Source organism: Hylobates moloch, unplaced genomic scaffold (genome assembly GCF_009828535.3).
Source record: "Hylobates moloch isolate HMO894 unplaced genomic scaffold, HMol_V3 SCAFFOLD_8, whole genome shotgun sequence".
In the NCBI taxonomy this organism is placed as follows: Eukaryota; Metazoa; Chordata; class Mammalia; order Primates; family Hylobatidae; genus Hylobates; species Hylobates moloch.
The window spans coordinates 28,865,529-28,888,814 of NW_026652283.1; the positions used below are offsets into that span (position 1 = coordinate 28,865,529).

The following is a 23,286-nucleotide window of genomic DNA, read 5'->3' on the forward strand; positions in this document are numbered from 1 at the left end:
CATAACAATAGTTTAGAGCTGCTTGTAAAATTTTCTCACTTTTAAACTTCTTTTTAAATTATTGATTTGTACTCTAGTTTTCTAACACTGCAGTTCCATCAGATAACAAACTCTGGAATAATAATTATTATATGGTAAAATATTTAGATTATAATAATTGTTCAAGTAAAAGAACAGAGACACCAAAATGAATCTATAAAGTGCATATGAGATAATGTGATTGACACAATACCATCTTTTCCCCCCAGATTTATTGAAGTATAATAGACAAACAAAAATTGTGTATATTTAAGCTGTACAATATGATGGTTTGATATATGTATACACTGTGATGTGATTACCACAATCAAGCGAATTAACATAGAAGGCTATTGACTCTGGCAGCTTTTATGACCTCTACTGAAAGGTCCCTCTCTCCTAGGAAATACCTTCATCATGAATCTCTGAAGGAAAGCCAGCATAATCCTTAACCTACCAATGATCTTTGTGGAAAGCCAGCATAATCTAAAATCAAGTTTCCTCACTGCTTCATGTGACTGTCATCTTTGGTCTTACAGAACACTGCCAATTTGTTTCCTTTCTCTTTCCCCAACCCCTGGTCTTGAATTTATGAATGTTTTTAATAAATGCCTGTGGCTTTCTGGCAGGAAGAGAATAACTTATTATCTCCAAGCAACTGTAAGGAATTGAAGAGTGGTCACATTTTTTTTTCTTTCTTTTTTCTTTTTTTTTTTTTTTTTGAGACAGAGTTTTGCTCTTGTTGCCCAGGCTGGAGTGCAGGTGGCACAATCTTGGCCCACTGCTACCTCTGCCTCCCAGGTTCAGGCGATTCTCCTGCCTCAGCTTCCTGAGTAGCTGGGATTACAGGCACCCACCACCACACCCAGCTAATTTTTTTTATTTTTAGTAGAGACGGGGTTTCATCATGTTGTCCAGGCTGATCTCGAACTCCTGACCTCAGGTGATCCATCCGCTTCGGGCCTCCCAAAGTGCAGGGATTACAGGCGTGAGCCACCAGGCCCAGCTGAGTGGTCACATTTTTATGCTTTGGCCTTATTGGTGAAGACGGCTTCTCTACCACTTTTAAAATTGAAAGCAGTGTTTAAAATCATAATTTGCCTTTCTGCCATTTTCCTTATGTCCCTATAATTAATAATGATATTAAAGGTAATCATTGCTAACCACATAAACCATAACACTATGTGCCCAGTACCATAAAAGCATTTTCCCTACATTTGCTAATTTAATCCTCACAAGAATTCTATGCGCTAGGTATGATTATTTAACTAAGAGACAGAGAGCTAAGCAACTTGAGGCCTATGACTAACAAGTCAAGGAGTCAGGACTTCCACCTTTGCAGTTTGCCTCCAGCAGAGGCCGGGATGGATTAAAAGTGGATCTGAAGGATTTGGAGTAAGAAAATCTATGTCAAAATACTGGGGATTAGAAAGTCAGTTAATCCCTTTGGTATTTTTTTATCCTGATTTATAAAATGAGTGCGTTGGATGAATTTTAAGGCTCCTTCCCACTCTTCCCAATTTCAGACACGCAGGGTGGGTCTTTTGGCCGTTATTATTGAGGTTTTCATTGTCTTAACCCTCTCCACCTCCACCTGAACTCACAGTGTCTGCTCTATTATCAATTCTTTCCTTCCAAGGCTAAAAAGTCTTCGGGAATCTGCCTCCACCCACTTTTCTCTTGTGGAGTTTTATTGTCTGAGACAGCTTAATAGGGGCTAGATGTAAAAATGCAGCCTGACTTTTAAGTCACTATATTGTGTCATTTTCTTACTGTGTGCCCTAGAATTTCAATGAAAAATTATTTTTGTTTCTGTGATGAAGCCTCTAGAATCATTTAAAAGATTTTCTACTCTTAAACTAGGACAAAAATACTTAACGCTGACTGTGTGGTCAGACAATACTCTGCTTGCAACTCACTATTTAAATGGAAACTAATAAATGCACTCGTAAGATAAGCTTCAAATAAAGCTTTACTCTACACTCCACAAATAGCTAAACTTTGCGCCAAGAGTTGGCACTTTTGTTTCACTGTAAGCCACATCTGTACATGCAATATGCAAACTTTCAGACTTCGTATTTCAGGCAATTGGTCTGGGGCAAGTTGGTCAGCCATAATACTGAACTGTTTTTCTCTTTGTCATCTTTTTGTTTTGATCATGCAGGGCCTTTTGTTTTGCTCATAACACAAACAATAAATGAAGCAGCAAATTTCTTCAGATACAGAGATCCTGTGACATTATGGGTTATGGGTTCCTCGCTGTATTTTGATATTTCGTGCAATTTAATGGCACTTAGCAATAATCCTTGCTTATTGGGAGGAGAACAGCATTGCACCCCTGTGGCGTTTAACAGTGTCTCATGGAAGGTTATACAGAAGATTGCCTGTTGGCCTGTTATGTTTACCTAAGTTATTGTCTCCTTAATACATCTGGTAGTAATTATACGAAAGTAGATTTTCGGAAAGGGATAATCCTTTAAGTTTACATTTAATTTCTCGGTAGAAACCAGTTTCCCCTCTTTAAATGTTTCTATGTTGGTGATATTGCCTGAAGTGAATTGGTTTCTAGATCTTTCTGACCTGTTCTGAGGGATCGTTCCTTACATGCTGCCGATGCTCAGAGATTTTTTTCAGAATCTCTGAAAAAATGTTGTATGCCCTGCATATGTTGTATGCCCAGCACTTAACCAGGCTGGGATTTTTAGGATTTAAGGGATAAAAGCTTCAATGACTTCAAAAATCTTTGGGATGTTAGTAGTGTGTGCAGAGCAAAGAGAAGGAGGTTTCTAAATGTACCTGAGAGCAGCAAGCGTTGGTTGTTCTCATGGGGGAACAGACTTGGCCCATAGCTCTGTTTTTAATTCCTGTCTTGGCCATCTGATTTGTTTCCTTCTTGAGATGACAGGATCAGAAGGAGGTGAAGGGGCTTCATTACACATCTAGGGAGAACATCTCTGGACTTATGTGAAGATAGGGGAGGCAGTAGAATTCCTGTTAGTAAGAGAGTAAATAATGTATTTAAATAGCCTCTATGTCTCTGAACCCAGCCTTCATGTTAATTGCTTTTGAATTATAGAAAAAAAATCAAAAAATCCACTGAACAGGAAAAATTTAGGGCAGACATGTGAGCTGATTTCATAAGACAGGTCACATTTTTCCTCCCAAAATCTACCCACCCTTGCTCAGCAGCTCAAAGTGCAGGCAGCTATTCTCCCAGGCTTGCAGGGTTGGGGGTGTCCCTGAAGCAGTGTTAGGCAAACCAGACCACACTGCACAGTTTTTCTCTTTCTTTTGGGCCAATACTTGGCAAGTCAGTCAGGCTGTGGGATCCTGAATCTAGGTAGCTCTCCATATGAAGACTCTGGTCTTGGGAAAGGCTAAAAGGCCAGAATAGAACTTGTTTCCCTTCACAAGCAACCTATTATTCAGATTCAGATACAGTTCCAGATATCTCTCGCACGTTTGTATACATTCATGAACTGAGCATACATTAGTACTCAGAAAGAAAGGAATAACATTTTGAATTCGAATATTAAGTGTTTTAAAATGGGACTTTATATGCTGCTTTCTGTCCCTCCGAAGTCATTCCCTATTTACTTCTGATGACTTTGAAATGTTATGCAGGAAAGATGAATTCTACTTGCACGTAACAAACTAGAATAGCAGAATGTTGTGAAACAGCAGATCAAATGAACATCTTTATAGTAATGTCAAAAAACCTTTATACTAGATTGGCTTGCCTCCACAGGGCATTCAATTAATTATGAGCTGGTAATAAACAATACTTTTTGTAATACCTTGACATTTATCTGGGTGCATTGTTTTATAAACAATATTATTCACTAACAGCCTTCCAGTTCTGCCTTTATTACAAGGTGATCTTATAATTCTAAATGGGAAATTTCTACATTAAGAATTTGGCAGATTTATAATTAAGTTTTATAAAGATTTTGAGGTTGTCATTGATAAAAAGTTACATATGCAGCATTCTATCTCACATTCTTTGGTCAACACTTCTATATTCTTTTTGGTACACATTTTTAGTAAATTTTGTGTTAAATATCATTAGTTCCTTCTCATGTTTCTACAAAGAAGTACCAGAGACTGGATAATTAATAAAGGAAATTCATTTAATTGACTCACAGCACTGCATGGCTGAAGAGACCTCAGGAAACTTACAATCATGGCAGAAGGGGAAGCAAAAACATCCTTCTTCACAAGGAGGCAGGAGAGAGAAGTGCTGAGCAAAGGGGGAAAAGCCCCTTATAAAACCTTCAGATCTCAGAACTCACTCACTATCATCAGAATAGCATTATAGTAACTGCTCCCATGATTCAGTCATCTTTCACTGGATCTCCTATGACACATGTGGATTATGGGAACTAAAAGTCAGGGTGAGATTTGGCTGAGGACACAAACAATATCATCCCACAGCTGGTCCCTCCCAAATCTCGTGTCCTCACATTTGAAAACCAATCATGCCTTTCCAACAGTCACCCAAAGTCTTAGCTCATTCCATAATTAACCCAAGTCCAAAGTCTCATCTGAGACAAGGCAAGTCCCTTCCACCTATGAGCCTGTAAAATCAAAAGCAAGTTAGTTACTTCCTAGATACAATGGGGATACAGGCATTGGGTAAATATAATCATTCCAAATTGGAGAAACTGACCAAAACAAAGTGGCTACAGGCCACATGCAAGTCCAAAATCCAATAGGGCAGTCATTAAAACTTGAAGTTCCAAAATGATCTCCTTTGATGCCAGGTCTCACATCCATGGCATGCTGATGCAAGAGGTGGGTTCCAATGGCCTTGGGCAGCTCCAACTCTGTGATTTTGCAGGGTGCAGCCCCCCTCCTGGCTGCTTTCATGTGTTGGCATTGGGTGTCTGTGGCTTTTCCAGGCACACTGTGCAAGCTGTCAGTGGATCTACCATTCTCGGGTCTGGAGGATGGTGGCCCTCTTCTCACAGCTCCACTAGGCAGTGCTCCAGTGGTGACTCTGTGTGGGGGCTCCAACCCTGCATTTCCCTTCCACACTGCCCTGGCAGAAGTTCAGCATGAGGACTCCACCCCACAACAGACTGCTGCCTGGACATCCGGGCATTTGCATATATCCTCTGAAATCCAGGTGGAGGTTTCCAAACATCAATTATCAACTTCTGTGCACCCACAGCCCCAAGACCACATGTAAGCCACCAAGGCTTGGAGTTTGCACACCCTCTCAAGCAATGTCCTAAACTGTATGTTGCTCCCTTTTAGCTATACCTAGAGCTGAAACAGCTGGGAAAAAGGGCACCATGTCCTGAGGCTACATAGAGCAGGGGGGCCCTGTGCCTGGCCCACAAAACCATTTTTCCCTCCTAGGCCTCCAGGATTGGAGGGGCTGCCATGAAGTTCTCTAACATGCCCTGGAGGCATTTTCCCCATTGTCTTTGTGATTAACATTTGATTCCTCGTTACTTATGCAAATTTCTACAGCAGGCTTGAGTTTCTCCCTAGAAAATGGGTTTTTCTTTTCCACTGCATCATCAGGCTGTAAATTTTCCAGCCTTTTATGCTCCACTTCCTCTTGAATGCTTTGCTGCTTAGAAATTTCTTCTGCCAGATACCCTAAATCATCTCTCTCAAGTTCAGAGTTCTACAGATCCCTAGAACAGGGGCAAACTGCTGCCAGTCTCTTTGCATAGCAAGAGTAGACTTTACTCCAGTTCCAACAACGTCTTCATTCTTGCATAGCAAGAGTGACCTTTAGTCCAGTTCCCAACAAGTTCTTTACTTCACACCACCTTAGCCTGGACTTCATTGCCCATATTACTATCAGCATTTTGGCCAAAATCCTTTGACATGTCTCTAGGAAGTTCCAAACTTCCCCACATCTTTCTGTCTTCTGAGCCCTCCAAGTCTCTAGGAAGTTCCAAACCATCCCACATTTTTCTGTCTTCTTCTGAGCCCTCTAAACTGTCCCAACCTCTGCCTGTTACCCAGTTCCAAAGTCACTTCCACATTTTCAGGTATCTTTACAGCAGTGCCCCACTCTATGTGGTACCAATTTATTGTACTATTTCCTTCTCATGCTACTATGAAGAAATACCTGAGACTAGGTAATTTAAACAGGCAAGAGTTTTAATTGACTCATGGTTCCACATGGCTGGGAAAGCCTCAGGAAACTTACAATCATGGCAGAAGGGTAAGTAAACACATTCTTCTTCACAGGAGAGAGAAGTGCTGTGCAAAGGGGAAAAAGCTCTTATGAAACCATCAGACCTTGTGAGAACTCACTATTACAAGGACAGCACTAGGGTAACCATCCCCATGATTCAATTACCTCCCACCAGGGCCCTCCTGTAACACATGAGGATTATGGGAACTACAATTCAAGATGAGATTTGGGTGAGGACACAGCCAGACCATATAAAATATTAAGTGGACAAGAAATAATTTTAGTAGACTATATATAAAGTTTAAAGAATACAATAGAGTGGACACCTTCGTATTATGTCCTTCCCCAATTCTATTCCCTTCTCAAACTCCATGTTTATGATTGTGTTAATTATTCTTTCTTGTCTTTATTGTTTACATGTATTTGTGCCTCTAAACATTATACAGTTTCATTATGCATGTTTTTGAGATACATACAGATGAAATCATACTTTGGAAACTCAGTTTTCCCACTCAGCTTTATAACCCTGAGATTCATGTATGTATTTATGTAGCTGCAATTTGTTAAATCCTACTTCTTTATGAATGTATTCAACCCATGTTTGATTATATCACTATTTATCCATAATTATTGCTGACTAAAAGGGTCAAACTGTAAAATATTGAAGAGCCAAATATGAGAGCCATGACCCATGAGTGACACAGCCCCAGGAGATCCTGAGAACATGTGCTCAAGTTGGTCAGGCTATAGCTTGAGCTTGATTTTATACATTTTAGGGAGACCTAAGATATCAATCAATACATGTAAGATGTGCATTCATTTGCCCAGAAAGGCAGAACACCTTGAAGCTGGGTGGGGGAGGTGGGGCTTCCAGGTCACAGGTGGATTCAAAGATTTTCTGATTGGCAATTGGTTGAAAGAGTTTCGCTAAAGACCTGGAATCAATTGAAGGGAGTGGCTGGGTTGAGATAAGGAGCTGTGGAGACCAAGGTTCTTATGCAGATGAGGCCTTCATAGCAGAATATAGAGAGAATAGATTGTAAATGTTTCTTATCAGGCTTAAAAGGGTGTCAGACTCTTAGTTAATTCTCTTCTGAATCAGAAAAAAAGACCTGGAAAGGGAAGAGAATGCTCTGCAGAATGTAGATCTTCCCCACAAGAGAAAGCTTTGCAGGGCCATTTCAAAATATGTCAAAGAAATACATTTTGCAGTAAAAAGATGCTTGATTTTTTTAGGGCCTGCTGTCTGTCATGCTGGTATCTTATTGCTACAAACAGTCTGTTTTGTCAGTCTTAAGGTCTCTGTGTTAATGTTAATGTTAATGTTAATGTTAATATTAATATTAATATTAATATTAGTCAGCTGTGCCTGAATTTCAAATAGAGAAAGGTATAATGAAGTATGTCTGACCACCCATTCCCATCATGGCCTGAGCTAGTATTTCAGGTTTACTTTAGAATGCCCTTGACCAGGAAGAAGGGTCCATTCAGCTTACTGGGAGGCTTAGAATTTTACACTTGGCTTACAATTCTATAAGTAAATCTTCAGGTTTTCAAATTTTTGTTGTCACAAACACTGCTGTTATGAACAAGATCTACAGGTCTTTAATGCTTAAGACTTTTTTTAAGAAATATTTCAAGGAGTGACATTTCAAGGAACAGGGAATGGATTTCTTTATCACTAAGTAAGCCAAATGTTTCCCAAAGCAGTTGCTCCAATATATATTGGATCAGCAGAGTATGTGATCAAATGGTGTCAAATTTTAAAATATTACCAAGTTAGTGGGTGCCAAATGGAGTCTCACTGTGGTTCTAGTTAATTATTTTTCTGAATTCGAATGATGCTGAGCATATTTTTCTTCATTATTGGCTATTTAATTTGCACTACATAAAGTGCCTATTTTTCTATTGAACTGTGAAAATTTAAAATTTTTATTGAATGAAATGCCCAGTTTGTATAGTATAATCAATTTTTACCATGCCTGCTTCCCTGTAACTCACACATCTACCAATTTAGAAACTATTTCCTTACCTAAAAGTTTCCTTGCACTATTTCTCAACAGATTCTTTCACTCCAAAAATAACCACTGATCTGATTTCTACCATCACAAATCAATTTTATCTGTTCAAGAATCTCAAATAAGTGGAATCATATGGTACATAACTTTTTATGTTTTGCTTTCTTCACTTAGCATGTTGTTTTTGAGATTCATGAATGTTGACGTGCTTCTTCAAAAATCTTTTTTTATCACTAAGTAGTTCTCTTGGTTCAAATGTATAAACGCATAGATTGCTTTCGGCTTTTAGCAATCCCGAGTAAAGCTGCAAGGAATATTTTTCTACAAGTTTTTGGTAGATAAGAACTCTTTCAATATCCTTCTCTGATAATTCTAACATCTGCATCAGTTCTAGGTGGATTTTAATTGAGTGATTCTTCTCTGCATTATGAGTTGTGTGTTCTTGCCTCTTTGCCTGCCTGGTAGTCTTTTATTACATGACAGATATTGTTGGGCGATGAAAATTTTTGTATTTCTTTTTTTTTTTTTTTTTTATACTTTAGGTTTTAGGGTACATGTGCACTATGTGCAGGTTTGTTACATATGTATCCATGTGCCATGTTGATTTCCTGCACCCATTAGCTCGTCATTTAGCATTAGGTATATCTCCTAATGCTGTCCCCGCCCCCCCCACCCCCCACCCCACAACAGTACCCGGAATGTGATGTTCCCCTTCCTGTGTCCATGAGTTCTCATTGTTCAATTCCCACCTATGAGTGAGAACATGCGGTGTTTGGTTTTTTGTCCTTGCGATAGTTTACTGAGAATGATGTTTTCCAGTTTCATCCATGTCCCTACAAAGGACATGAACTCATCATTTTTTATGGCTGCATAGTATTCCATGGTGTATATGTGGTTCTATAGATTTTCTTGAGCTTTGTTTTACTATACAGTTAAGTTACTTGAAACACTTTGCTGTTTTCAGGTCTTACTCTTGTGATTTTTAGGCATTTCTGAAACAGAGCCCAGTCTAAGATTAATTATTCCTCACTCGTGAGGCAAAATATTCCTGAGAACTTTGCCCACTGCCTTGAGCATTATGTTTTTCCTGTCTGCTTGGTGGGAACGGGCATTGTTTCCAGCCCAGCATCAGCACAGTCTCTGTTCCCTCTTTTGATGATTCTTTCCTGGGTAGCTTCCTCACACTCATGTGCTGATTCCCACCAGAGTCCCTCTGCAGATCTCTGGAGTTGGCTGTCTGTGCAGCTCTCTCCTCTCTGGAACTCTCCCCTCTCAACTCTCGCTGCCCAGGTCTCCCAGGACCAAGCTTCATCTCCTCACGTCAGGGAACCCACCTCAGTTCTGCCTCCTAGCACCACAGCCTAGAAACTCTTTCCAGGCTATTAGCTGGAGCAGTTGTAGGGCTTATCTTGCTTGTTTCCCATCCCTCAGAGATCACCTGTTGATTAATGTATTTTGCTGTTGTTCAGGCAGAGAATATACCTGGTCCCTATTAGTTTGACCAGATCCACCAATATTTTGAATCATATATTCATATTTTGAATCATAACCTCCCAGGTTTGGCACCCTGGGAGGTTATTTCCCTCCAGGGAAGGGGGTCATTGTTAACTTCAGGATGTAAGAGACATACGGCCTTCTTTAAAAGAAGAAATTGCTAGTGAAGGTAGGTAGTGGAAAGAGCCAGAATGACACCGGGACAGCACCATTCTTCAGGATGAGGGACATTTCCAGGGGTTTTCTCTTCTCCCTGAGTGTCAGAATCAGGAAGTCATCCTGCTCAGCATCTGCTGGCATGAGCTTTTGTTGTGGTCCCTATTGAGGCTTGAGGGCCTGGAGAAAGTTCTTTTTTTTTTCTTTTTTTTTTTTTGACAGAGTCTCACTCTGTCACCAGACTGGAGTGCAGTGGTGTGATCTCTGCTCGCTGCAACTTCTGCCTCCTGGGTTCAAGTGATTATCCTGCCTCAGCCTCCCAAGCAGCTGGGACTACAGGTGCATGCCACCACGCCCAGCTAATTTTTGTATTTTTTTTAGTAGAGACAGGGTTTCACCATGTTGACCAGGATGGTCTCGATCTCTTGACCTCGTGATCTGCCTGCCTCAGCCTCCCAAAGTGCTAGGATTACAGGTGTGAACCACCGCACCCGGCCGAGAAAGTTCATTCTTAATAGGAGGAAATGGAGTTGGAAAAAGAGTGTTTCTCTTTAAAGTTGGGCACATGATAGAGTGAAACATTTGTCTTGAAGTGTTAACCTCTTTGGACACCTTAATATTTTTGCCAGCATTTTTACCTAAGAAGTAGTTTGCACACACAGCACAATAGTATTGGTAGTGGTTTCACCTGGTGTAAGATGAATGATCTGAAATGAATGAGCTGGTTAATCTGGGGGATTTTCTTCCAGATCAAATTTGCTTGAGGGGAAATCCACATTATGTTGGACAGAGGTGTCCTCTCATAAAGAGCCTCCCAGGGATGAACTGCTGATGCAGGCCTGCTCTGTAAAGTGATTCTGGGAACATTTTCCCCAGTGCATTAGAAATTTCGGCATCTCTTTAAAGTCCTACCTCAGGGACCCAAATCTTTGAATATCTCGCACATCTGATCCAACAATTCAGTCCTCCTCACTTCATTATAGCAATGTTAGAAATATAGTCCCATTTGCAGTCTGCAACTTGAATTAAACCAATAATACAAACATCCTAGAACAATGCGTTTAAATTTTTGGTATTACAACATGAAATATGCAGACCAGTTTCAGCAAATTTGAGAGAATAGAAATGCATAGTGCTAATGCAGCCTCTGGAATCAATAAACCTGGTTTTATTTCAATAATCCCTTATAATTTCCCCTTCTAAATCACAGCATGAAACTAGTTGCTTCTCTATCTTGTGAAATACTCACATTTTTATTTCCTACCCTGAAAATAATATTCTAAGGATTCAGGTAGATTATGCCAAGCACATTTGAGATCCAGCTTGATAGCAAACATTGAGCATTTTCCTCATTTGGTTTTCCAGTCACAGGGTTTCTGAGAGATCCCTGAAGTGGGAGCATGGTTCCAATGACTGAAAAGAAAGAGCAGCCTGCAGACTAACTGGCATGCAGCTTGGGCCAAGAACTGCCAAAATGACCTAGAAAGGATCTGCTGTGTCCTGACAGGCCTGGAGATTTCCTGCAGATTCTGGCAAGGTGGTACAGGCTGTGTCTGGAGCTCAATATGAAAACCAGTTAGATTGTGGCAGCTGCTGATTAAAGAACATTGCTCCCTAGAAAGGGTGTGGAAAAATGAGAAGGGTGGAAATCTGCTATAAACTGCTTCACAAAAGAGGGAAAACAGTATCATTGAACTTTATGTCAGTGAAGGATCTTTCCTGTTTGCAGAAAACTTATCAAAATAACCTCCCTTGGGCTTATCACATCCTACTGTTGACCCTTCTTCTAGCAGCTTAAACTTATCTTTTCGTATCATTTTCTTCCTATATATGGTGATGGTGAGGCATTTTATACTTTACACATATTTCATGCTTTATGTACATCATATCATTAAAATATCACAGTGATATGATTTGGCTGTGTCCCTACACAAATTTCAACTTGAATTGTATCTCCCAGAATTCCCACATGTTGTGGGAGGGACCCAGGGGGAGGTAATTGAATCATGGGGCCTGGTCTTTCCATGCTATTCTTGTGACAGTGAATAAGTCTCATGAGATCTGATGGGTTTATCAAGGGTTTCCGCTTTTGCTTCTTCCTCATTCTCTCCTGCTGCCACCATGTATGAAATGCCTTACACCTCCTGCCATGATTCTGATGCCTCCCCCAGCCATGTGGAACTGTAAGTCCAGTTAAACCTCTTTTTCTTCCCAGTCTAGGGTATGTCTTTATCAACAGTGTGAAAACAGACTAATACAGCAAATTGGTACCAGTAGAGTGGGACGTTGCTGGAAAGATACCCAAAAATTTGGAAGCGACTTTGGAACTTGGTAACAGCCAGAAGTTGGAACAGTTTGGAGGGCTCAGAAGAAGAAAGGAAAATGTGGGAAAGTTTGGAATTTCCTAGAGACTTGTTGAATGGCTTTGACCAAAACGCTGATAGTGATATGAACAATAAGGTCCAGGTTGAGCTGGTCTTAGATGGAGATGAGGAACTCGTTGGGAACTGGAGTAAAGGTGACTCTCGTTATATTTTAGCAAAGAGGCTGGTGACATTTTGCCCCTGCACTAGAGATTTGCAGAACTTTGAACTTGAGAGATACTATTTAGGGTATCTGGAGGAAGAAATTCCTAGGCAGCAAAGCATTTAAATGTGACATAGGTGCTGTTAAAAGCATTCTGGCCGGGCACTGTGGCTTACACCTGTAATCCCAGCACTTTGGGAGGCTGAGGTGTGGGGATCATAAGGTCAGGAGATCGAGACCAGCCGGACCAACATGGTGAAACCCCGGTTCTACTAAAAATACAAAAAAATTTAGCCAGGCGTGGTGATGCGCACCTGTAGTCCCAGCTACTCAGGTGGCTGAGGCAAGAGAATCGCTTGAACCCGGGAGGCAGAGGTTGCAGTGAGCCCAGACTGAGCCACTGTATTCCAGCCTGGGTGACAGAGTGACACTGCATCTCAAACAAAACAAGCAAACAAACAAAACATTCCATTTTAAAAGGGAAACAGAGCATAACAGTTCAGAAAATTTGCAGCCTGACGATTCAGTAGAAAAGAAAAACCCATTTTTTTGAAGTGAAATTCAAGCTGGCTGCAGAAATTTACATAAGTAGCAAGGAGCCTAATGTTAATCCCCAAGACCATGGGGAAAATGTCTCCATGCCATGTCAGAGACCTTCACGGCAGGCCCTCCCATCACAGACCCTGAGGCCTAGGAGGAAAATATGGTTTCCTGGGCCAGGCACAGGGTCCCGTGGTGTGTGCAGCCTAGAGATATGGTGCCCTGTGTTTCAGCTGCTCCAGCCATGGCTGAAAGGGGCCAACATACAGCTCAGGCTGTGGCTTCAGCGGGTGGAAGCCCCAAGCCTTGGCAGCTTCCATGTCGTGTTGAGCCTGCGGCTACACAGAAGTCAAGAACTGAGGTTTGGGAACCTCTGCCTAGATTTCAGAAAATGTATGGAAATGCCTGGATGCCCAGGCAAAAGTTTGCTGCAGGTGTGGGGCCCTCATGGAGAACCTCTGCTAGGGCAGTGCAGAAGAGAAATACGGGGTCAGAGCCTCCACATAGAGTCCCTACTGGGGCACCATCTAGTGGAGCTGTGAGAAGAGGGTCACCATCCTCCAGACCCTAGAATGGTAGATCCACCAACAGTTTGTGCCATGCACCTGGAAAAGTCACAGACACTCAACGCCAGCTCATGAAAGCAGCCAGAAGGGAGGCTGTACCCTGTGAAACCACAGTAGTGGAGCTGCCCAAGGCCATGGGAACTCACTTCTTGCATCAGTGTGACCTGGGTGTGAGACCTGGAGTCAAAGGAGATCATTTTAGAGCTTTAAAATTTGACTGCCCAACTGGATTTCAGACTTGCTTGGGTCCTGTTATCCCTTTGTTTTGGCCAATTACTTCTATTTGGAACATCTGTGTTTACCAAATACCTGTACCCTCATTGTATCTAGGAAGTAGAGCTTGCTTTTGATTTTACAGGCTCATAGGCAGAAGAAACTTGCCTTTTCTCAGATGAAACTTTGGACTGTGGACTTTTGGGTTAATGCTGAAATGAGTTAAGACTTGGGGGGACTGTGGGGAAGGCATGATTGGTTTTGAAATGTGAGGACATGGGTTTGGAGGGGCCAGGGGCAGGATGATATGGTTTGGCTGTGTCCCTGCCCACATTTCCACTTGAATTGTATCTCCCAGAATTCCCACAACACATGGGACCCAGGGGGAGGTAACTGAATTATGGGGGCTGGTCTTTCTCTTGCTAGTCCAGTGACTAATTCTCATGAGATCTGATGGGTTTATCAGGGTTTCTGCTTTTGCTTCTTCCTCATTCTCTTTTGCTGCCACCATGTAAGAAGTGCCTTTTGCCCTCCACCATGATCGTGAGACCTCCCCCATGATCATGAGACCTCCCCAGCCATGTGGAACTGTAAGTCAAATTAAACCTTTTTTTCCCAGTCTCAGGTATGTCTTTATAAGCAGTGTAAAAATGAAAGAATACACACAGCAACACTAAGTAATCTATCTTGCAGGTAAGTGTACAGTAAAGAACTAAAAATTAAGTTATTAAAAGCATTTTTTTAAAGTAGATCTGAAAAAGTCTTTAAATTTTAAGCACATTTTGGAAAGCAGGTGAATAGCTACAAAAAATGTCACCCATTTGTGATTGGCTCCATTACCATCTAACATTTGAATTTCTTTAAAAGAAAGAACAGGAAAAAGATAGACAGTCTCAGGCATTTGAGGGAATTTCTTTGCTTTTTTCCAGGTTTTATTTTTCTCCTTTTTGTTAATGAGTGTGGGGGTGTATGTGTGAAAATTTTTCCCAAAACTTTTCATCCAATGTACTTTATTTTACTTGACTCCGAAGCCTATATCCTTAAAATGGCATACTAAAGTCTGAAATTTCTCTGCAAATATTGAAACTTCTTTTTTTTTTACCTTATACTCATGATTTCTCTTTGTTATAGATGGTACAGAGATTATTTTTATTCTGTTAATGAAAAAAAGAAATAAATGCTATTTTTAAAATATTTTTCTTCTTCTGGGTTTCAACACTTGTTCCATATGCTTTCTTATTACTTTTTCTCTCAGTTGCAGAACTAGATGGAAAGAATATGCTTTTTGCAAAAACAGTAATTTGTCTCCATTCTCATGTTTCTGTTTATAACAAAAAGAATCTTAGCTTACTCGCTCATAGGAAAATCAAGATAAATTTTCGTTGGGATATTATTATGATTTACAGTGTTGATTTGATTTTCAAATATTCAAACACCTTGGATTTGTCTTGCTTTAGATATTTCTCCTATTAGGCATCTCCCGGAAAACAGATACTAGTTTAAGTGCTCAAAAGAATCTAACTCTACGCAGGCATTAGAGGTAAAGGCCTTCAGTTCTGGGGACATTGATCATTGACTGGGGCTACACGGCTTTTCATGGGTCCCATTTCGACTGTCTGCAATGTTTTTTGTTACCAGAATTCCAAAGGGGTACCTGAAAGGTTATGAGCAAGGGCTTTGGATTTCTTCTAAAATCACTTCCAATCAAATCATTTGCTTCTAAACTGTCGTTGCTTACTAATACTCCCTGTACATTTCACATTCCTCTATTTAGTAAACAAATTGCATTAAATTTGTGAGAACTTTCTTGAAATTTTGTCTTTACTCCTTACTCAATTATATGTAAATCCTTACTCTGCTAGGCACTGTGCCAAAGCAATAAACCATGTCCTCTCAGGCTAAACCAGGTCACTTCATTGTACTTCACTGTGGCATCCATACCTTCCTGCTATAACATGCATCAAACTTTGCAGTTATGAGCAGGTTAACACCAGGGTTTAGCTTTCACAAAGCTCGATGGAGAATTAGTCCCACCAGGCTTCCAGTGGGTGGGTGGATCCTCAGGCCGTACATCTAAAGGAGACTTCTTACTCTTTGACAGATGAGGCTTGGGTCTCTGGCAGAAGTTGGAGCTGACTTGTATCTGGATGGGTCACTTTGGTTCTGGGAATAGACTACCAACTCTACACTTGGGGTTAGCGAACTATAGCCAAGTCCTGTTTTATTAGGATACAGCCATGCTCCATTTATGTATAGTCTATTGTTGCCTCAGCAAGTTGAGTAGTTGCAAAAGACTATATGGTCTGCAAAACGTAAAACATTTACTCTCTCTGGTTCTTTATGGAAAAGGTTTGCTGAGCCCCACTCTAAAATAGCAGGCAGCTTTCTTGGAAATAGTTCAGGCCCGTTCTATATGTGCTGAATAGGTTAGGCTAACCTCTGAAGCTGGATCTCCAAAAACTCAATTCCATCTCCAGTCTTGTAAATCTATTAGTCACTAAGCTTGTTAACATGTATATGGTTATATGCTATGAACTTGACGGTGTGGTGCCAGACTTGAATTGGTCTTCCATGAGTGGTCTATGGACTCTGCCACTTGCTGCTAGAAGCCCCTTCCACGGTCAGTCCTAAGAATGTTATTCCTTGCTCTGCAATGTTAATCAGCTCTCTGTTGCTACCTGATGACATTCACATGCCTTAACCTGATCTTCTCCACATGTGGACCTACTGCGCCTTCCCAGCCTTAGTTTCCACCTCTCACCAAATACCTGTTAAATGCTTCAGCCAAACCTGACTACTTAACACCTGTCAAACATACTTTCTCCACCTTGGTGACCAAATCATTTTGGGACCATTTAATCACATTCAGCTTCCTGTTGTTGTTTATTTGGGTTCTTGTCTCATGTACCCTATCAGATTTTAAACTTTGTGAGGACAAGTTCCATATCTCCACTCATTTTTATATGCCCAGTAAAGCTGGCTGTTAGGAGGGACTTAGTGATGATTGAAGCCATTGATCCTTAACACTGTTTCTTAAATTTGTTTGACCCTCAGGGATATTCACCTTTGGATGCTTTCAGTTAATTTAGAGTCTAGTGTATTAATATTTGTATCCCAGCATTGAATATCTGGCACATAATAAGTGAATGAAAAATAATGGAATAAAAGAATGAATGATTTCAAGTATTCCTATGAGGTGAGAAGAAAGTGGTCCTATTTACTAGGAGTGCTACGGACATTTGGGGTCATTGGCTCTGCTGCTGCATGATAGGTTTGGGACTCTGAAGACCGTAATTTCCTCCTTCTAAACTTGGAATTTCAATACGTTACTATGAGGCAGACAAAGGTACATGGGACAGGGCCCTTCATCTAAATAATATACCTCTTTGGGGTGTGATTAATTGAAAGGGACTGCAAAAAGCTAAAAACGATGTTTGAGTGCTGTCAGCCACAGTGATAAAGCACTCTATATACAGGGTCTTATTTAATACTAACTACAAATGCATGAAGTTGATTTTTAGAAAAACTTTCTGTTATGGAGCACTTTAAACAAGACAGTAGTGTGATGAGTTTTCACATACTCATCACCAGATTCAACATTTATTAACTCATGGCCAATCTTGTTTAATGTATCCTTCCACCCACTTCTCCTCCTCCCTTATTTTGAAGCAAATCTCAGACACCATATAATTTCATCCATAAATATTTTGGTATGCATATATAATAGATAAGAACTCTACTTTTTTTCTTTTTAAGACAGGGTCTAACTCTGTCACCCAGGTTGGAGTGCAATGGCGTGATCATAGGTCACTGCAGCATCAATCTCCTGCCAGGCTCAAGCAGTCCTCCTTTCTCAGCCTCCCGAGTAGCTAGGACTACACCACATCTGGCTAACTTTTTATTTTTATTTTTGTAAAGACGGGGTCTTGCTGTTGTGCTCAGGCTGATCTCAAACTCCTGGCCTCAAACAATCCCCCCTGGTCCCCGACTTGGCCTCCCAAAGTGCTGGAATTTCAGGCATGAGACACCACACCCAGGGAAAAAAAACAAAACATAATCATAATACCATCATTAAACCAAGCACTCAGTACAACTATTCTTTAATATCAAATATCCTGTTATTGGATCCTATATCCAATATTGGATCCTGTTATTTCTAAATATCCATTAATTTTATATATTTTTGCTTGCTTGAATCAGGATCCAAATAAAATCCCACTTTATGATTGCTGGTCTTTTAACTTTTTTTGATCTACAGGCTTCTCCTTTCATCTCTTTTTTTCTCCCTTGCAATTTGTTTATTAAAGAAACCAAGTTGTTTTCCTATATTTTGGATTTTCCTAAATGCATCCTCATTATGCCGTGTCTCAGAGTTTGGATTTTTCTGACTGTATGTTCATGAAGTTCTTTAACTTTTTCCTCATTTTCTTCTGTTCTCTGTATTTACTATAAATTAATAGTTTGATCCAAAGATTTGTTCAGATTCAGGTTGGATTTGAAGAGCAGGACAAAAAACTGTGCTAGGCTCTTCCATCAGAAGAAACGTAATGTCTAACTGTCTTCTTTTGGTGATGTTAGCATCCATTGATCAATTAGGTATAGAAAAATAATGGTATTATTATATCATTCCTTCTTCATTTATTAGCTGTCATACTGTAGATACTGCTTTTCATAAATTATTGTTTTACCCAGTTGTACAATTTACATAGAAAAGGCCAGATAGTTGTTCAATTTTTCTTTTCAATATTTTTTTTCAAAATGTTGGCTTGTCTCATTTATATCCTTCAATCGTGATGACTTTTATTGTTAAGAAAGAATTATTATGAATGCAGAAATTTAAGCATATTTAACATATTTTTACCCATTGCAATTATTATCCTTATCAATGTATAAAATATCCTATCTTTGGTCAGAATGTGTCCCTTTAAATTGCATCTTGAGACTTGTTGATACCATTCTAACAGTCTTTGATAGAGTCCTTGCCATCTAGAGTGACAATGTGTTCTAGGCTTATCTTAGGCATTTCTGGCCCAGACCTGAAATTAGCAATTTCTCCACGAAGTTTTGGGGGTTTTTTAGTGGTAGATGATATTTGGAGACCACAATCTTGGTGCTAGGGATAAATATTATAATTTTAAAACTTTAAAAAAATTAACGGCTTTATTAAGGTAGAATTTGTATACCATAAAATTCACCCATTTTAAGTGTGCAATTCAATGATTTTTAGTATATTTAGTGTGTTTATAGAAGTGTGCAACCATCACCAAAATCTACTTTTAGAACATTCTCCTAATCCCAGAAAGAAAACCTGTGCCCATAGAGTCACTCTTCATTTTCAACTCAGCCCTAAGCAACCACTAATCTACTTTTCTCTGTATATGTATTAGGTGATTCTGTTTCAATATGTGTTCTTTTGTGTCTGACTTCTTTCAAGAAGCATTATGTTTTTGAGGTATATCAATGTTGTGGATCATGTATCAGAACTTCCTTTTTATTGCTAAACAGTATTTTATTGTATAGGTATACTACATGTCTTTCTCCATTCACCAGTTGATAGGCATTGGGTTTGTCTCCATCTGTTGGTTCTTGTGAATAGTACTACTATGAACATTTACCTAAAAGATTTTGGTTGGACGTATGTTTTCATTTCCCTTGGGTAGATACCTAGAAGTGAAATTGCTGGGTTTAAGGCAATTCTATATTTAACATTTTGAGAAATTATCCTACTATTTTCCAAAAAAGTGGCTACACCATTTTACATTCCCACCAGCAACGTATGAGAGTTTTGATTTTTTCACATCCTCTCCAACACTTGCTATCTTATTGTTGTCTTATTGTTTATAGTCAATCTAGTGGGTGTGAAGTGATATTGTGGTTTTGAATTGCATTTTGCTAGTAACAATAGTGTTGAGCATTTTTGAATGTGCTTATTGGTCGTATCTTCTTTAGAGAAGTGTCTATTCAAAGTATTTTGCCCATTTTTAAATTGGATTATCTTTTAATATTGGATTGGAAGGGTTCTTCTGGACATGTCACTTATTAGATATCTGACTTATTTCTTCCCTTTTGTGGGTCGTCTCTCACTTTCCTGACCATGTCTTTTGATGTGTAAAAGTTTGTAATTTGGCTTCGTTTAATTTGCTGGGTTGTTTTTCTTTTCTCACTTGTGTTTTGGATGTTGTGTCTAAGAAATCATTGCCTAACCCAAGATCACAAAGATTTACTAGTATGTTTTCTTCTAAGAGGTTTATGGTTTTAGTCCTTACATTTAGGTCTGAGATCTGTTTTAGTCAATGTTTGTGTATGGTGTTAGGTAGGGACACAAATTAATTTTTTGCAGATGGCTATTCAATTGCCCCAGCACCATCTGTTGAAAATAGAATTTCCCATTTAATTTTCTTGACACCTTCATCAAAAATCAATTGACTGAAAATGAAAGGGGTTATTTCTTGGCTTTCAATTATATTCCATTGACCAATACATCTGTCCTTATGCTAGTACCATACTCTCTGTATTACCTTACCTTTGTAGTAAGTTTTGAAATTAGCATGTCTTTCAATCCTGTTCTTTTTCAGGATGGTTTTGGTCACTCTGTGTCTTTTGCATTTCCATATAAATTTTAGGATCAGCTTGTCAATTTCTGCAGAAAAGCCAACTGGGATTTAGACAGGCATTGGATTGAACCTGTAAGAATTTGGGGAGTATTGTCACGTTAATAATATTTAGTCTTCTAATCCATAAATGTTGGATGTCTTTCCATTTACTTAAGTCTTTAATTTCTTTCAGCAATGTTTTGAAGTTCTTAGTATACAAACTTGCTTTTGTTAAATTTATTCCTAATAGTTTATTCTTTTTGATGCTGTTGCGAATGAAATAATTTTCTTAATTTTATTTTCAGACTCTTCATTGCCAGTGTGTATAAACACAATTGATTTTTGTATGTTTATTTTGTGAACTTCCTGAACTCATTTATTAACTCTAGGGTTTTTTAAGTGGATTCCTTCAGATTTTCTATATATAAGATCATGTCATTTGCGAATAAGATAGTTTTACTTCCTCCTTTCTAATCTGAATCCTTTTATAGATTCATCACCTAATTGTCATGGCTAGAACTTCAGTATGTGCTGAATAGACTGATAAATATTACCATCTTTATCTTGTTCTCAATCTTAGAGGGGATAATATTCAGTCTTTCACCAAGTGAAATATGTTAGCTGTAGGGTTTTCACAGATCTTTTTTATCATGTTGGTGAAGTTCCCTCCTGTTTCTTATTTGTTGAGGATTTTCTTTTCATGAGTGAATAGATATTGTTTCTATTCTTATTTACCTATAAGGAAACTAGCATTCAGGTGATCTGACTTCAAAGACCAAGCTCTTAATCATTGTGCTATCTCTATAGCACACTCTTCCGTTGAATTTTCACTCTACCCCCGCCTCTATATTCTTTTAGCTCACCTTGTTAATGTTGGTGTTCTCCAGGATTTTCAGCCCTTCCTCTGGTTATTCTCCCCTGAAGTGAAAGTGTGGCTTCAATCATTCATTTGTAAGCTGATGACTACAAAATCTATCTCCTACCCTCACAGAGCTCTAGTACATCTTAAAGCTTCCAAGACTTTTCCACTTAGATATGTAAAGAACTTCCCAATCCATCATGTCCTAAAGTGCCCCATTACCCCCACTCTACTCAACTGGGCTCCTTTTTCCAGCCTGAAACCTGGTGTGATCCTATAAGCTTCCCGGTCCTTGGTCCCTTCTCTCGCTTTTTCTAATCAATTGCCAAGTTCTGCCTATTTTAACCACCAGAGCAGTCTGGTGGTCTTTGCAGTCCATTCTTTTCACCTCCACTGCTACTATCTTGCTCCTGCTTCCAGTCTTGTTCCCCCTTAAATTCACCCCCCACATTACCAACAGAATGATTTCTCTGAATTACAGCTACTCTGACACTTAAATTCTTCAGAGATACCCTATTCCCACAGCACAGCAAGCAAGGCCTTTCTTCATAAGTTCCATTTTGTACACTAGGATCTTGCACCAAATATTAAAGTCATTAAATGCACATTAAGATATCAATTTTAATAGCTGCTTGATACTTCCATCATTTGGAGATATTATAAATTATGTCACCAGATCTATTTCTACTTTCCTTTGCCTGTCATGTTGACTCATGCCTCAGTGCTTTTTGTTTATTCTGTTGTTTTGAGAGGTTCTTTCTCCTTCGACACCATCTGCTCTATTCCTTTACACCCTGAAAAGCCTGACTGACTAGACCCTCCTTTTTGAAACCTTCCCCTAACTCTTTCAGAGCTAATTATGCCTTCCTCTGTATTTTTTTCAGAATATTGCAGAAGCCTATAATATTTCATGTATTATCCTATATTATAATTATTTTTTTTTACTCTCACTCTAAGTTTGAGTTCAGCATTTATACTAGATTTATATAGAGTACTCCCACAATATCCAGCATATAGAAAATACTCAAAAAATGTTTGTTGAACTCACCTAAATTTGGCTTTATCTATAAACTTCCTTGCTTTTAATAGATCATTTTCTAATTTGTCAAAATTTAAATGCATTTTTAAGACAACATACTTAAGAAATAATATTTTGAAAATGACAAAGTAACATAGGTTTATTTTAGATTGCATGGAATACATAAGCTTGAGATGAGTATTCCTGTGCAAGTGATTTTTCAAAGGAGCATGCTCAGAAGAAACTGGAATACAGTGAAGGGAGCAGGAAAGGAAAGGGGAGAAACTAAGCAAAGATTTGGTCTGATCCCATGGGGAGCTGTGGAGGGAAATTGCACTACAGAACCTCTCCTGACTTGAGACAAGCAATGGGGGCTTTTGTACCTAACCCCCCTCACACATCTGTCCATCGTTGGCTTCCATGATTGGCATGAGGCACAAAGTGGGGAGGGAGAAATGCAACTTTCAGGCCCCACCAGGCAAGGAGGCCCCAAATAGCTCAGGGAAATGCTCCTGAGAAGGGTGCAGCCGAAGGGAAGGAATACATTCAACATTCTTAAAGAAAAGAATTTTCAACCCAGAATTTCATATCCAGCCAAACTAAGCTTCATAAGTGAAGGAGAAATAAAATGTTTTACAGACAAGCAAATGCTGAGAGATTTTGTCACCACCAGGCCTGCCTTACAAGAGCTCCTGAAGGAAGCACTAAACATGGAAAGGAACAATCGGTACCAGCCACTGCAAAAACATGCCAAATTGTAAAGACCATCAATGCTAGGAAGAAACTGCATCAACTAACAAGCAAAATAACCAGCTAATATCATAATGACAACATCAAATTTATACATTAAATATTAACCTTAAATGTAAACGGGCTAAATGCCCCAACTGAAAGACACAGACTGGCAACTTGGGTAGAGTCAAGACCCATCAGTGTGCTTTATTCAGGAGACCCATCTCATGTGCAGAGACATACATAGGCTCAAAATAAAGGGATGGAAGAAGATCTACTAAGCAAATAGAAAACAAAAAAAAAGCAGGAGTTGCAATCCTAGTCTCTGATAAAACAGACTTTAAACCAACAAAGATCAAAAGAGGCAAGGAAGGTCATTACATAATGGTAAAG

General features: G+C 39.4%; 1 long non-coding RNA gene across 2 annotated transcripts in view; it reads right to left on the reverse strand.

The window, feature by feature from the left end:
* Nucleotides 1–2,867: 2,867 nt before the first annotated feature.
* The window catches only part of LOC131384098 (uncharacterized), a 36,705-nt gene continuing 16,286 nt past the window's right edge, over nt 2,868–23,286 (reverse strand). The window contains exons 4-5 of one of the 2 annotated variants that reach the window (XR_009214615.1): nt 20,215–20,375; nt 2,868–3,009 (exon numbers count right to left, since the gene is read on the reverse strand). This is a non-coding gene — a long non-coding RNA (uncharacterized LOC131384098). Of the gene's footprint in view, nt 3,010–20,214; nt 20,376–21,156; nt 21,203–23,286 lie in introns of those variants that run through there. The other variant, XR_009214616.1, reaches the window with a different exon arrangement.